Here is a 16,911-nt window from a genome sequence, read left to right as displayed (position 1 = left end):
CCTTGGATATGAAGGAAGATTTGTTTTGTGAGGAGGAATTAGCAACAGTACTAAAAGGATTAAAGAATAATAAGGCTCCAGGTGCTGATAGGGTGGTAAATGAGTTTCTTAAATATGGTCGCTCCGAGGTTAGAAATAAGTTACTGAAGATTATGAATATGATTTTTGAAAAAGGGGAAGTACCTAACGATTTTAGGAAAACCTTAATTAATCCACTTTATAAGAAAGGTGATATAAGTTAGTGTCGCAATTATCAAGGCATTAGTCTAGTCTCTGTAGGTAGTGAATCACTTAGTAATATTATAATTTTTAGACTGAGAGATGCAGTAGACAAAGTTTTAAGAGAAGAGCAGTGCGGTTTTAGAAAAGGTAGAGGATGTGTCGACCAAATTTTCATTCATAGGCTAATAATTGAGAAGTGCCTGAGTTTTCAAACACCTTTGGTCCTCAGTTTTATAGATTATGAGCAAGCATTCGATTCTGTTGATAGAAGAGCTTAAGTAAAGATTTTATTCTTGTATGGTATACCAGACAAATACATTGAAGTTATTAGTGCTATGTACGGGAATAACACTGCTGCGGTTAAGGTAGGAAATGAGGTTAGTAGCTGGTTTTGTATTAAATCATGAGTTAAGCAGGGTTGTGTTCTATCCCTCTTTGTATGGATTATTTTGATGAACTTCGTTTTAAGGAGCACAGGAAAGGCAATGGGAGACCACGGAATCAAATGGGGTGGGAAAATTATCCTGGACTTGGATTAGGCTGATGATCTAAGCATCCTAGATGAAAGTTTGAGCAAAATGACTGAATTTTTAGAGGTTTTGCGTGTTCAGGGTGCTAGAATCGGTTTGAAAATTAATGTTAGGAAGACTAAGTCACTAAGGCTGGGAATAAGTGAAGATGAAAAGGTGACGTTGGGTAATGAAAAGATTGATCAGGTGGGCAGCTTCACTTACCTTGATAGTATTATTAGTAAAGATGGTGGGAGCAGTAAAGATGTTAAATATAGAATAGCCAGGGCTCAAGGCGTTTTTTTCACCATTAAAAAAAGTTTAGAAGAAAGGAAGATAAATCTTCAAACCGAGATTGGAATATAAGAAGCTACAGTGATGACAGTGGTCAAATATGGCTCTGAATCATAGACGCTCCGAAAAGCGGATGAAGATTTGCTAGATGTTTTACAGAGAAATTGCTTAAGGATTGTTCTGGGTACCCTGGCTGACTGATCCTATTTCAAATAATACGCTGTACGAAAAATGTGGTTCGATACCACTCTCTAGGGCTATAATGAAAGAAAGGTTGAGGTGGCTAGGGCACGTTGTGCGGATGAAGGATGACAGATTGCCGAAGATTGTTCTTTTCGGCCTGCCGTCTAGGGCTAAACGGAAAGCAGGTCGTCCCCGTCTGGGGTGGGAGGACGTCATAAAGAAAGATTTAAAGGAAATGGGAACTTCGTGGGCGGGTGTAAAAAGGGAGGCTTTGAATATATTGGGGTGGAGGAGGAGCGTGCGTAGCTGTGTTGGCCTCAGGCGGTTTGGTGCTGCGGTGAGTTGTTAGTAGTAGTAGTAGTATGCTACTGCTTTATCTCTTCTCTGATGCGAAACCATTTAAATAGATGCGATGCCTTAGAAATTGTTTTGCAAGCCTCTGCGTTGGCTGACCCTCTCAAAGACAAATGCGTTAGTGAATCCTCCAAGAGGACTAGTTATCATTGAAAGTTGTCAAGAATTTGTGGTTTGACTAAAGAGACAGTCAAATTCTACTTCCCTTCTATCACCGATTACGTCAATCAAAGTGTTTGGCACCAGAGGGTACTCCAAAAGCGGCTAAATTACTCAACCACTCCTTTGAAGTTATTTTTGGCGATTTTTGAAAAAGTATGCAAGACTTTTTTAGGGACTGCCCTCTCTTGAATTTAAAGGAAAAAATATTCTGCTCCGTGTAATCGAAAGACTAAATTCCAACTGTCTGATGATGTAAGTTTCATTAATACTGAATATATCGGGGGGGGGGGGTAAACTGACACAATACTGAACTGGTGAAACTGAATATCTGGTACGAAACGGCAGAAGTTGAATGGTTTTCTAAGATTTTTTTGGAAAGTAAATGTCGACTTTTAGTTTTCTGTCGTTTATTCGGATCGTTTATTCAAGCTCTATAAGCTATGGCAAGACTGCCAAATCAATTATAAATAGTTTGGCCACACAAACTAAACAAGTCTATAAACGAGGTAGGGTGATTCTTTAAGACAGGGTATCGCCTTCAAATTTTCGACCTTATTTTTTTATAGCAAACAATTTCTTCTAATAATTTCAAAATCAAGTCTTATTTGGGGTAATTGTGATACTTTTTGAGGGATTTTTAGTAAGCACATTTCATACCTGTTTAAACCATTGATTACTCTCCTGGTACATCCTTAAGTCCTCAAATAAAAAATGGAGTGAGAATCAAATATTCCTCGTAGTTGACATGTGATGGAGGTTTCGAAATATGCTAATCACTGAATACGAATGACTTCATTATTAACACCATCTATTGATATTATTTGCAGCTGCATTCACCTACCCGGGATTAGTATTTCCAGAACCGTATCCGTGACGTGTTACGTCCAAACAAAGAAATTAGGTGAGTCCTGAGTTGGGTTTATACAAGTTGGCCAAAAAATGCAAGTATACAAAATTGTACAAAACCCATTTGAATCTGAACCAATATACAAAACTTGCATGGTATATTGTTTATAGCTTCTACCTCAATTAGGGTTCTACCCCAAAAATAACATTGGAAACGTTATAGTATGCAGAAGGTGGTGGTGTAAATTACGCAAGGGAGCATATACAAAAAGCCCCTAAAACAGTAATCCATAAATTCAATAAAAACCCTATAAATTGCAGCACTCTTGGTAGGATTCAGATCCTCCTCCAGCAACTACATCAGTAATGATTTAATAAATACCTCATGTTACTAAATTCTAGCTGAGGGTAAAGTACGTTGTGAAACATGGGCTCCACTCTAAAACTATGCTGAAAACGATGCAGCATAGGAGAGATGGGAAAGTTCACTGCAGAAAGAGGATATACGTAAAAAAAAAAAGTCTAAAACGGCAAGTAAAATATAAATTTGATATAAAACTTTTCAGTTATGGCAGGTATGCCGTATGTTTGAAATCAATTGCTTTGGGTAAAACTATATTTAGAAACCTGGCCTATGCTTCAAAAGTTAAACTGGCAACAATACAATATAAGGAAGATGATAAAGTAAAAATGAACTCTAGCCCATAGTAAATATATTTAAAAAAAAACGTTAAATGAGGAAGAATTGCAATTTGAAGATGATCCAAGAATGGGAACTTAATCTTATTGGTAAAAATTTATTGCGAAAACATATTTATGCTAACTTCGAACGATATTCTGGAAGCTCTCGAAAATGGTGTCGGACCGAAGTGAAGACTGCACCATTGAAATTATCATACCGAAACCTGCGCATAGGAGATTTACAGTCCTTCATCTTGAGCCTTAAAATATAAGTTACATCAAAACCTTACAAGCTGCAGCACTTATGATCATGAGTGCTGTACTGTTATGATCCAGCAGCATTACACTGCTGCTACATCAAAACCTTACAAGCTGCAGCACTTATGATCGTGAGTTTTGTTCTGTTATGATCCAGCATACTGCTGTATCCTTGTATTACACTGCTGCTACATCAAAACCTTATAAGCTGCAGCACTTATGATCATTAGTTTTGCACTGCTGTATCCTTTCATTACACTGCTGCTACATCAAAACCTTACAAGCTGCAGCACTTATGATCGTGAGTTTTGTTCTGTTATGATCCAGCACACTGCTGTATTCTTGCATTACACTGCTGCTACATCAAAACCTTATAAGCTGCAGCACTTATGATCATTAGTTTTGCACTGCTGTATCTTTTCATTACACTGCTGCTACATCAAAACCTTACAAGCTGCAGCACTTATGATCATGAGTTTTGCACTGTTATGATTCTGCTGCAGCACTTAATATCACGAGTGCTGCACTGTTATGATTCAGCGCACTGCTATAGCCTTGCATTACACTGCTGTGACATCCAAACCTTACATGCTGAAGCATTTATGATCATAAGTGATGCATATTGTGATGCAGCACACTTCAGCGCTGCACACTGAGTAATGATGTAGCGCTTTAGATCGTAACACCATCAGAATTGATATAACACTGAACTAAATGCCTTATTTTGATAAATTTCAGCTGTGGATAAAATGAAATTGACGAACCTGAAATGATTTAGATTCCCTGTAAACCGAAATTTTCTCACACTTGCAATTGTATTTTCCCTAAGGCTTATGAGCCCCCTATTGTTCCTACGTGTTCTTAATTCTGTGTACATAGGTTGAATTCTGCCCGCAAAGAAAAGAGGTATGAAAGGATGAAAAGTCGAATAAAAAAAAAGAAGGCTTGAAAAAAGAAGGAAAAAAAAAACAAAGGTTGCTCTAAATAGCGTTGTTTGGTGTCTACAGTATTTTTTAACTTTTGCAATTGACAGATTCAAATTAAGGGCTGACTAGTATTACCTTTTTTTTTTTTTTTTAATGAAAAGAAAATGTATAAGAAAGAAATAACCCCGTTCGACTAAGATGTGGTCAAATAGATATTTGACTGAGAAGTCTAATGCCAAAATATTAATTTATTTGATTTATTAGACAATTATTTTGTTAGAGATTCTTAGCGAAGGGCCTAAGTATACTTAGTTGCTGAAAACACCTATTTACTTTTTTAAATCGAGTTAGACAATACAATAGCTGGTAATTATTTCAACATGATTTTTAATGAATATTTCGATTGGGGTACGCATGGCCCTGAAGTATGGATACCTTGAAAGACTGAGGAAGGTATGCTAAGTTTCTTCCAGAGGAAGAATGGCTCTAGGAAATAAATTTGAAATTTTTTCTTAAATACTCTGAATTATTATATAAAGCTAGTGCGCCACCTATATCAACTTAACTCCCCCACCCCCTACCAAACAAAACTGACACGACTCATTTTTCTGTAATGTTCACAATAAAAGGACGCATCTCAATTCTTATGAATTTAGTGCAGAAGAATCCCATTACAGTTGTTAAGTTTTTGGCTATGGGTAGTTTTTATTTAATGATTCAAATTGTAATGAATCTGTAAAAAATACATTTAATCTCAATCAGTAAAAAAACATAAAGAAATACAATATATAAAAATCTACTATTTTTCTTCAAAAATATGTACATTATCCGAAAATTTGGAATAGTTGATATTACTGTTAAAATGGATCAACAATGCCATCGATTTCTCAGACGATCTAGAGAATATAGAATCAATTTTCTTCTTAACTGTCTTGTTTGAGGATAAAGAGTTTAGTCACCTTAGCTTTAATAAAACTGAGTTATTTATTATGAGTGTTATAACACTCATATGAGCGTCATAACCCATTTATGTGTTATGTATTATGAATGTTTTAGTGATATGTACCATCGAGCTAGTATAAGCTGTTTATTATATATTCATGAGTTATTATGGGTATTATAAGCTGTTTACACTTCCATTGACACAAATTTACTGCTTGATCTTCATTATTAGTTTTTAGTATATAAAAGTGTAGATAATAAAGAAGTAAATTTCATATTTTGTTGTTGTTTTTCGTTTAGATAATATACATTAAGAGCAGGAACAGAGCTTGGATTTTAAGTTTGGAGCGGGGATATAGAGAATGCGCCAACAAAATCGTCCAGCGTGCTGACAAATGCGGAAACATGAGCTAAATTAAACTAAAAACATAAGCTAAATTCCAAGGTATTGGAAAATTAAGGGGGGGGGGATCAGTGATTTGGGTCTGCTTGTGACCCGTACCTGGCCCTGCCCTATTTAGTTTGCTTTGAAACAAACTCACTAATCTGCTCTGCTTTCTCTGGTAACTATGCTGTTACCCGCTTTGTAGCATTCACCATAGCTCTAATTTAGAAAGTTGATGTATACTCTTATATAGGAGAACTGGTTAAAGTAATCAGCTTTTTGATAGTAGAAAGTACGAAAACCCAATTTTATGGAAGAGAGTAATTAATGATTTTGAAAAGGAAGTTAAATGATAAAAGACAGTTTATTTACTTGAATATAAGGTTTAGAAGAAGGCTGGATTTACAAATAATGGATATATTGCAAAAGTATAAGTCTAGATGTATTTTTAGTGTTGCTACAAAATTTGCCGTAGTTTTTGTCTCCGTCGTTCATTTTTGCGAATCTTCTATTTAATCTCGAATGAGCCTTTTTTCATTTGGAGTTTTGTAGATGAAGCTCCACAGTTAATCAGTCAGTTGAAAACCCTGTTTCCTGTGTTTTGTTGAACATTTTTCGTTTTTATTTTATGGTTGATTAGCTATCCAATTTGTCTGTAAAATGACAAATGAACAGAGAATTTAAATATATGCGGATACTTATTATTTCAGTTTTCGTTCACCCGTTTTACTCTTATGTGTCTCCGTCCGGTGAAGCAAAGTGCCTTTTTCATTTGGCGCCCCATGGAACAAAAAGCAAATTTTTTTCGGCATTTTATTGGTTGATTAGATCTCCACCTTTTCTGTGAGATATTAAATGAAGACAAAATTTAAAAATACGTGGATGCTTATGTATTTCTATTTCTTTTCATGGTTTTTATTCTTATGTGGTCTCGTTAACTATAAAGTAAAGATTGTTTTCATTTGGCGCTCTATGAACAAAAAGCCAATGAATCAGCCAGTAGAAAAACCCGTTTTTTTATGCTATTACTTAAAAAAAAAAATTCCGAAAAATAATTTTTTCAAAGAAAAGTAAAGATCATTTTAGACTTAAGCTCAGCAGATACAAATACCTGTCAAAGTTCAAACTCAAAACGACCAGAAATTACTATTAAAGAATAAATGAAACCCAAAACGAACAGAAATTAAATAAACAATCATAGGAAAAAACATACAACAAGTAATAATATAAATGAATAAATATATCTTAAAGAGAGTAATGCTTAGATTGAGCATGAAAATCAAGCTTAAAACGAAAAAAAAATATTTTGCTATTGAAGTATAAATGAAACTTAAAATTAACAGAATATAAATAAACAATCAATGCAAACAAACATACAATAGATATTAATGTAAATGAATAAATGAATCTTAAAACGAGTGAAACTTAAATTGAATATGCAATTCAATCTTGAAACAAACAAAAATCCCTGCAAACAAGAGTTTGGGTATCGCCTCTTTCTCTCACTGTAAAAGTCTAAAACTTAATGCGTCATTGGCGCTTTACTGAAAACCAATTTAGTTACAAATCTTTTCTTTTGTACTTAATATTGAAAATAAATATTAAAATTATAGTAAAGTTTTGAACTGATGAGCTTTCAGCTATTAATATCATTATAGATCAAATATTCAGTTTAATTTATTAGTTCTTTCTAAAGTTGTTCAAGACGAATATAGTCTCACTACAAACAAGAGTTTGGATACTACCCCCTTCTTTAACTGTAAATAAAAACCAAAAAGCCTACTGCGTCATTGGCGCTTCACTGAAAACGAATTAAATTACAAATATGTTCTTTTCCAGTTCTTACAGCATTGAAAATAAAAATAAAATTAGAGTGAAACAAATTCTTGAACTGATGGATCCTTCAACAACTAATATCATTATATATCAAATATTCAATTTGATGTTGTTTTTACTTTCCAAAACTGTTCAAGACGCATGTAGTTTTCAGTAAACCGCCAATGAAGCAGTAGGATTTAGACATTTACAGTGATAGAAGGAGGCGATACCCAAACTCTTGTTTGTGGTGATTTTTGTTCGTTTCAAGCTTCATTTGCATATTCAATTTAAGTTTCACTCGTTTTAAGGTTTACTTATTCATTTAAATTAATATCTATTGTATGTTTATTTGCAATGACTGTTTATTTAATTTCTGTTCGTTTTAAGTTTCATTTATACTTCAATAGCAAAATATTTTTTTTTGTTTGAAGCTTGATTTTCATTACTCGCTTTAAGATCTATTTATTCATTTATATTATTACTGGTTGTATGTTTTTCCTATGATTGTTTATTTAATTTCTGTTCGTTTTGGGTTTCATTTATTCTTTAACAGTAATTTCTGTCGTTTTGAGTTTTAATTTTAACAGGTATTTGTATCAGCTGAGCTTCAGTTTAAAATGGCCTTTACTTTTCTTTGAAAAACTTCTTTGTCGGAAAGTTTTTTTTTTAATTAATTTTTGTTCGTTTTTGAGTGCAAAAAGTTTTAAGTTTTAAAAAATTCCTTATTTCAAAATCAAACTTAAAAAAAAAAATCAAATCTTCATCAAAGTATAAAAACTGATATCAAAGTAACAATATCAAAGCAAAAAAAGCTTGCCCTCTTTGAAGTTTATGCGACGACCACTTATATATGAAGTGCGTCTGGGGAAAAAATAAATGAAGTGTGGGGGGAGGCTAGCTGCCATCCCATCAGTTTTTATTCTTAAAAAGTGAATTACAACTTTCAATTTCCAATCAAATGAGCCCTCTATGAAGTTTATACGACCATCCCTTCCATAACAACCATATATGCCCCCAGGGCATAACTTACGACGCCTACCCTAGGACCCTGGGAGGATGTGTTGACACCGGAGTTTTTTATCTGAACTCTGAATTATTTTTAACAAAATGTTATCTGATGCATTTAGGGCGTGGAAAGGGCGGGGGGGGGGGGCTAATTGCCCTCCAATTTCTTTTGAATTTTAAAAAGCGAACGAGAACTTTCAATTTCCAATCAGATGAACCCTCTCCGAGGTTTATACAAGCATCCCTAACATAAAAATTATATATGCCCCTAAGAGCATTACTTACAACGCCTACCTCCGGGCCATGGGGGGTTGCCTAGACCCAGGAGTTTTTCTTATATGACCTTTGAATTATTTTGAATGAAATGGTTGTTTTAAAAGTTTTATCGGATAGGCTTGGGGAAAAATGGGTGTGGGGGCGGGGCGGGGCTAGTTGCCCCGGGATATCTTTTGACTCTTAAAGAGTGAACTAGAAATTTCAATTTCCAATCAAATGAGCCCTCTCTGAAGTTTATGCAAACATCCCTTTCATAAGAGCCATACACGCCCCCAGGATAACACTTACAACGCCTACCCCCTGGGGGGTTGTGTTGACACCTGAGTTTTTGTTATTTGACTTTTGAACCATTTTTAACTTAATGGCTATCTCAAAATTTTTATCGGATGCATTCGGAAAAAAGGGGTGGGGGGAGGGGTGTAAAGTGTGACTTTGTCTCTTTGGAGTCTTATGGTACAGTTGGCCTATTATCTGGGTTCGACTGGTGAAGGATCTCTAAAGTCTCTAACCATCGCAAAAGTTACTGTTTAGAGTATAAAATGTTTATTTATACATATAATACAGTAAATGTACATGTGACGAGGACAGATACATAATTCGAACGGACTCAAGTAATCTAAACTCTAAAGTGGTAACTTATATTCAGCGCAACATGCAGATACATATCAGGACATTTTACAGAACTGCCCTATATTAGTCTGTCAACTTATAGGAATTATTGCAAATACTCAGAATTGATATAGTCATCAAGGAAATGGACTTTATGACTGATCCTTAGAATTTAATTATAGGCCTAACCCGGAAAAACCTACTTTCACTTACGTTTACAGAACTGCCCTATTTTAGTCTGTCAACTTGTAGGAATTATAGCATATATTCAGAATTAATATAGTTATCAAGGAAATGGGTTTTATCTAGGAAATGGACTGTTTGATAGATCCTTAGTATTAAATTATAGGTCTAACCAGGAAAAACCTACTTTCACTAAAGTTTACTGCGGGGGAGACTAGTTGCCCTCCAATCTCTTTTGACTCTCAAAAATTTAACTAGAACTTTCAATTTCCAATCAAATTAGCCCTCTCTGAAGTTTTTACGAGCATCCCTTCCATAAGAACCATATATTCCCCCAGGGCATAACTTACAACTTCTGCCTCCGGGCCCTGGGGGGGTTGTGTCGACACCGGAGTTTTTGTTATATGATCTTTGAACTATTTTTAACAAAATGGCCATCTAAAAATTTGTATCGGATGCATTTAGGAAAAAAAGGGCGTGGGGGGGGGGGGGGCTGGTTACCCTCCAATATCTTTTGACGCTTAAAAAGTGAACTAGAATTTTCAATTTCTAATCAAATGAGCCCTCTGTGAAGTTTATACGATTATTTCTTCCATAAGAACCATATATGCCCCCAGGGCATAACTTATAACCCTTGCCTTGAAGACCTTAGGGGGGAGTGTCTTGCTCAAAAATATAATTTCCAGAAGGTTCAAATACGTTGAACAAAATAGCTATATCAAAATTTTTATTGGATGTGTTTGGGGAAATGGTAGACATGGTAGACAACTTTCTAATTCTTTTCAGAGCAAAGGCGGATCAGATTTTAATAAATTATCATAGATAGAGTTCCGCCCAAATTCACCTGTATTCCGATTCAAAGCAATATTCTTGAATAAGATTTTCTTTATTTCAAGAGTTTCATGAAAATTTTGCTTTAAACCCAGATCCCTAGAAATCAATGAGACATTGTCGAACAAAATAAAATCGTCTGAAAAATTGAAAATATGTTCTGAAAGGGCCGAAGTAAAATCTTCAGACTTAGAATCTTGCTTTAATGCCGAAGAAATAGAATCTTTATGTTGTAATAATCTCATCTCCAAACTCCTTCTTCTTCTTCTTCTATTTAACAGCAGATATTCCCACATATGAGCTTCCGCAAGTAAATGGGATCTGATAAACCCCACTTTGTTGCCCCAATGAAGTTAGATCCTTCCCAGAATTTAGAAAACTACCCAAAGTATTATTACTCTTTAAAGCTACCCTTAAACCATTACTCTGTAAAATTCTTCTAAGTTTTTCACTTAGCCCGGGTACATATGGTAAGGAACAAAAACATCCTTCTCCCGAGTTGTCTTCAAGACTTCCTTAGAAATCTCTAGAAACCCTTTTTCTTCTTTTTGAAAAAGTCTGGTTAATTAGCCACTCTGGATACATGTTGCTTATTAGTATTTTCCTTAGAAAAGACAACTCCTCAAAAAATTTTGGAGAGCAAATACTAAATATCCGGTCAGTTAAAGAAATGATCAAACCAATTTTTACTTGGCGAGCGTGACCGGAACTATAAGACAAAAATCTATTGTTATTTGTCAGTTTTCTGTAAATTTCAAAATCCAGACTATTTTAATTTTTTAAAAGAAGAACATCAAGAAAAGGAAGTTTCCCATTCTGTTCTAATTCAACAGTAAACTCTAAATCCCTCCCCAAACAATTAAGATGTTCCAAAAATCCTTTTAGTTCATCTTTCCCGTAATCCCATACTGAAATGATGTCATCCATATACCGGCCCCAAAAAATATGTTTAAAAAAATATGAATCTAACGCAATTGTTTCAATATTCTCCACAAAAATATAAGCTAATAAATTGGATAAAGGGGCCCCCATAGGTAAACCATTTATTTGTTCGAAAACTCCCCTCTGAATTGAAAAAAATAAGAGAACTTATTGCACAACCTTACTAAATACATAATATACATAATATAATATACATACAGAAACTTCCAAATCTGTTTTGCCACTAATCAAATCCAAATTTCTTAACAGCTTTCTTTCTAGAAGAGTTTCGGTTGCTTCTACATCAATATTTGTGTACATTGATGTAATGTCGAAGCTTGAAAGCAAAGAACTTGAAGAAATTTCTACTTTTTTCAGTTACTCAACTAAATTCGAAGATTTCTTAATGTACGAAATTTGTGTAGACAAAAGGGGTTTACAGATTGACACTAACCACTTGCTCAAAACACTTGTTGGTGACCTTGTACTTGACACAATTGGTCATAATGGTAGGTCAGGCTTATGAATTTTGGGAAGTCCATATAATTTATGGCATAAGGAACTGCGTGGCAGACTTTTGTAATGAAGTTGCGGTGTTATTCTTCCATCATACTTTAAACACTTTAATTCGTTCTTAAACTTATTTGTAAAAGAGTCTGTTGGATTATACGATAGCTTCTTGTATGTTTTTTCATCATTTAGTAGACTTCTTAATTTTGATTCGTAGTCCTCAGTATTCATGGCAACTAAAGTGTTAGGATTTTAAAAGGATTTTAAAATTTACAGAAAACCGAAAAATAAAAATAGATTTATAGTTCCGGTCACGCTCGCCAAGTAAAAATTGGTTTGATCATTTCTTTAACTGAGCGGATATTTTGTATTTTCTCTCCAAATTTTTTTGAAGAGGAGTTGTCTTTTCTAAGGAAAATACTAATAAGCAACAGTGCTGTGGCAGTGGCTAATTAACCAGACCTTTTCAAAAAGAAGAAAAAGGTTTCTAGAGAGTTCTAAGGAAGTCTTGAAGGCAACTCGGGAGGAGGATGTTTTTGTTCCTTACTATATCTACCCGGGCTAAGTGAAAAACTTAAAAGAATTTTACAGAGTAATGGTCTAAGGGTAGCTTTAAAGAGTAATAATAATTTGATTAGTTTTCTAAATTCTGGGAAGGATCTAACTTCATTGGGGCAACAAAGTGGGATTTATCAGATTCCATGTACTTGCGGAAGCTGATATGTGGGACGTACTAACCAGAGTTTGGAAATGAGATTATTACAACATAAAGATTATATTTCTTCCGCTTTAAAGCAAGATTCTAAGTCTGAAGATTTTGCTTCAGCCCTTTCGGAACATATTTTCAATTTTCCAGAAAATTTTATTTTGTTCGAGAATATCTCTATGATTTCTAGGGATCGGGGTTTAAAGCAAAATTTTTGTGAACCTCTTGAAATAAAGAAAATTTTGTTCAAGAATATTGCTTTGAATCGGGATACAGGTGTATTTGGGCTGAACTCTGTCTATGATAATTTATTAAAATCTGACAGAGTAAAGTTCAATTCACCCAATCTAGTTGACCTCTGTCCAAATGTTATACCATTGAACGCTAGTGAACCGAATCCAAGAAGGTCAAAGAGGCTAACTTCCGCCTTTGAAATGAAAAGAACTAGAGAATTAAACAATATATAGTGTTTTTTAATTTCGTATATAAACTTTTGTTATAAATTGTTTTTGCTTTGTTTTACTACTGATGAGGGTCACTGTATATGTGACCGAAATATCTGCTATTTTTGTGCATTTCAATACACTGTCTATTAAAAAGGATTTTATCTCTATTTTGAACTTTTATTTTATCGTCATGTAAAGGCAATGTGGTCTCCAAAATTGTCTGCCCTGAAGGGTTTGGGGGGGGGGGGGTTGTCATCCTCAAAGTCCTAATTTCCAGAATTCTCAACCACGTCGAACAAAGTGGCTATCTCAAAGTTTTGATTGGATGTGTTTGGGGAAAAGGTAGGCGTGAGAGGGGGGTTATTTGCCCCCCAATCACTTTTGACTATTAAAAATGGAACTAGCCCTTTAAATTTCCAATCGAATGAGCCCTTTTGCAAGTTTCTACGACAAAGCTTTCTACAAAAGGCTTATGTGCCCCCAGGGCATAACTTACAAACATTGCCCTGAGGGCTGTGGGGGAGTGTCCTCCTCAAAAACATAATTTCTATATGGAAATCAACTACGTAGAACAAAATGGCAATCTCAAAATTTTGATTGAATGTGTTTGGGGAAATGTTGGGCGTGGAAGCGGTGTTCGTTGCCTTCCAATAGCTTTTGACCCTTAAAAAGGGCACTAGAAATCTTGATATCCAATCGAATGAGCCCCCTTTGAAGTTTTTACGACGACCCCTTCCATATGAAGTGCCTTTGGGAAAAAATTAATAATAAATAATAAGACATCGGAGCCGTATGGCCTTTACTTTATGCAACGCTATAGCGTTGCCTCTGATTTTGGAAAACAATTTTTGGCTTTTTTTCTAGTTGAGTAACTTTTAACTTTATTCGTATAATGTCAACTGAAAACATGATTTAAATATACGTGGATACTTATGTGTTTCTATTTCTTTTCATGGTTATTATTCTTATGTGTTCCTGTTAACTGTAAAGTAAAGATTGTTTTCATTTGGCGTCCTATGAACAAACAGCCAATGAATCAGCCAATCGAAAAACCCGTTTTCTTATGCTATTTTGGGAAACCAATTTTGGCTTTTTTTTCTAGCTGAGTAACTTCTAATCTTATTCGTAAAATCGCAACTTAAAATAGTATTTAAAAATATATGGATGCTTGTGTATTTATATTTCTTTTCTTGGTTTTTATTCTTACATGTTCCCGTTAACTGTAAAGCAACTTGTACTTGTACTTGTGGCCGGAATCAGGCGTTTCCACCTCACCCGGCATCGATGATCTTGAAGACCTTCTTGGACCATGTTGAGCGATCTTCTGCCAGCTGCTCTGCAAAAGCGAGCCACTGAGTTGACCATCTGTGTCCGAACTTTCTGAATCCCCCGATAGGTTCAAGGTCTGATTTGGCCAGGTTCCACCAGTTCTTCCTCTGCCCTCCTTGGCGTCTCTTCCAGGAGCTAATAGGCTCGACTAGAAGTATTTGGTGAGGCAAGTATTCTGGCGGCTTCCGTAATATATGACCCAACCATTTCAAACGGCGTTCTTTAATAGTGAGCGCAACATCTCTCTGAATATTGCACATTCGACGTAGATCCGCGCTGGAGATACGGTCACGCAGCTGTATTCTGAGAATTCTTCGCAGACAGGTATGCTCAAACACCTTCAGTGTATTCTCATGCTGTAGTTTTACCGACCATGTTTCGCATCCGTAAAGGAGAACGGTGCGGACTAGTGCCATGTAGATTCGAACTTTCGTTCGGACACTGACTTCGCGGCGATTCCATAAGGGTTTCCGAAGGGAGACAAAGACTGTCTGCGCTTTCTGTATTCCTTGTTGGATATCAGTGTCGGAAGATCCGTCAATACATATTTGGGAGCCTAAGTATGTAAAACAGTTGACTTTTTCCAGCTGAACTTGATTGAAAGTTAGTGTGAATGGTCCTGTGTCGTGGTTAATAGCCATGAATTTTGTTTTCTCTGTGCTGACTTTCAAGCCCATCAGGCCTGCCCAGGCCACCACGTTGTCAAGCATGTTTTGAGCTTCTACGGGGTCTGACAGGAGGCCAACATCCTCCGCATAATCGAGGTCAGTCAGTGAAAGATTCTGTCCGATCTGAACTCCTGGATAGGACGACAGTGCATTTTCAAGCACCCAATCGACGCAATAATTGAACAGAGTCGGAGAGAGGACACACCCTTGTTTTACTCCAAACTCAACCAGGAATTCTTCAGTTTCTTCACCATAGATTCGAACTCGGCTCACTGACGCGTCATAGTATGCCTTCATCAGTTCAACAAACTTCAGCGGCATTCCGTCATTCTCTAGGATCTTCCAAAGTTTCTGGCGAGTGACAGAGTCGAAGGCGGCAATGAAGTCCAGGAACATCAAGATCAGGGGTGGATTGTACCTTTCAAACTGCTGGATAATGAGGCGAAAAACGAAGATATTATCAGTACAGCCTCGACCTAGCCGAAAGCCGGCTTGATTTCCGTGGGTTCTTTCCTCCCTTGCCCCTTTGAAGCGGTTCAAGAGTATGATCCCGAATATTTGACCGCAATGTCTATAAGACTTATTCCGTGGTAATTTTTGCATTCGGTTTTATCTCCTTTCTTATAGAAAGGGAGAATGACTGATGTCTTCCAATCTTTTAGGAAAGAATTGGTCCTCCACACTTCTTCGAGAATGCCATGGAGCTGTTCAGCAGTCACCTTAGGGCATTGTTTGTACACTTCCGGGGGGAGGCCGTTTTCACCTGGGGCCTTGTGGTTCTTCAGGGTCTTGATCGCTTTTAGTATTTCGGCTCTGGTCGGTGTATCCAGCTCGACGTCGTAGGGTTCTTTAGAAACGGCAGGTGGGAAAGCATCAGGAGTGGATGATGGGAATGGGTTTAGGAGCATCTGAAAGTGATCCTTCCATCTTGCTAAGCGCTCCTTCTGACAACTGATGATTTTTCCTGATCTGTCTTTGACTATTTCTGAGACAGCAGCTTTCTTACCAACGGACTCTTTCAGGATCTGGTAAAGCTTGCGGGTATCATGTGAGCGTGTTGCTTTCTCTAACGACACGGTAGCATCTTCCCACATTTGGCGGCGGTCCAGACGAACAGAGCGTTTTACCTGTCTGCGCAGCTTTTTTGTTTCTTCTTTAGGGCCGCTCATCTTTTGTCTTCGCTCACCGACTATTGACAGGGTCCTAGCGGTAATCCAGTGCTGTCGTGTGATTTTTTCACGGCCAAGGATCTCAACAGCATTCTCTGTCATCACTGTTTTAAAGGTCTACCTTCTCTTCTCGGGGGTTGGGTTTTCATCAGAACTAAGGGCGTCAAATCGGTTAGTCAGTTCCAAATTGAGGGCCTGCCGAACTTCTTTGTCTTGGAGCTTACCACTGTCGAATCCTGCCTTGGGCTTGATTTTTCTCCGAGTTGCAAGACGTAGCAAAATTTTTGCAGCAACAAGCCTGTGGTCAGATTCATTGGCCAAAAAGGATCTCATTATAACCCTAGAAAGCGGGATTGAAGCCCTCTTTTCGTAAAACCCTCGGAAAATTTCTAATGTAGGACACAATGCCTTTCGAGCCATAGTTACCAGTTTACTGATTTCATTCGAAATACTTCTCAACAAAAGACTATTTACCAGTTTTCTTTTTTTGTCGTGATTTCGGACATAATAAGTGATTATGACACAGGTAAAATTATGTTTTATATCGCAAATGATCAAGCGCTTCGATGTTAATTTTTCTTTCTGGGCTAAAAAATTACAATATAATAGTTTCTCGTGATTTAATAATTAGTATTATCATTGACTTCTTTTAAAGGAAAGAGATATTTTTAATGCAGA

Source organism: Artemia sp. Qi Xiang Cuo, chromosome 1, assembly GCF_049724085.1.
Source record: "Artemia sp. Qi Xiang Cuo chromosome 1, ASM4972408v1, whole genome shotgun sequence".
Taxonomy (NCBI): domain Eukaryota; kingdom Metazoa; phylum Arthropoda; class Branchiopoda; order Anostraca; family Artemiidae; genus Artemia; species Artemia sp. Qi Xiang Cuo.
The sequence above is the reverse complement of the archived record's forward strand: the minus strand, read 5'-3'. Positions refer to the sequence as shown.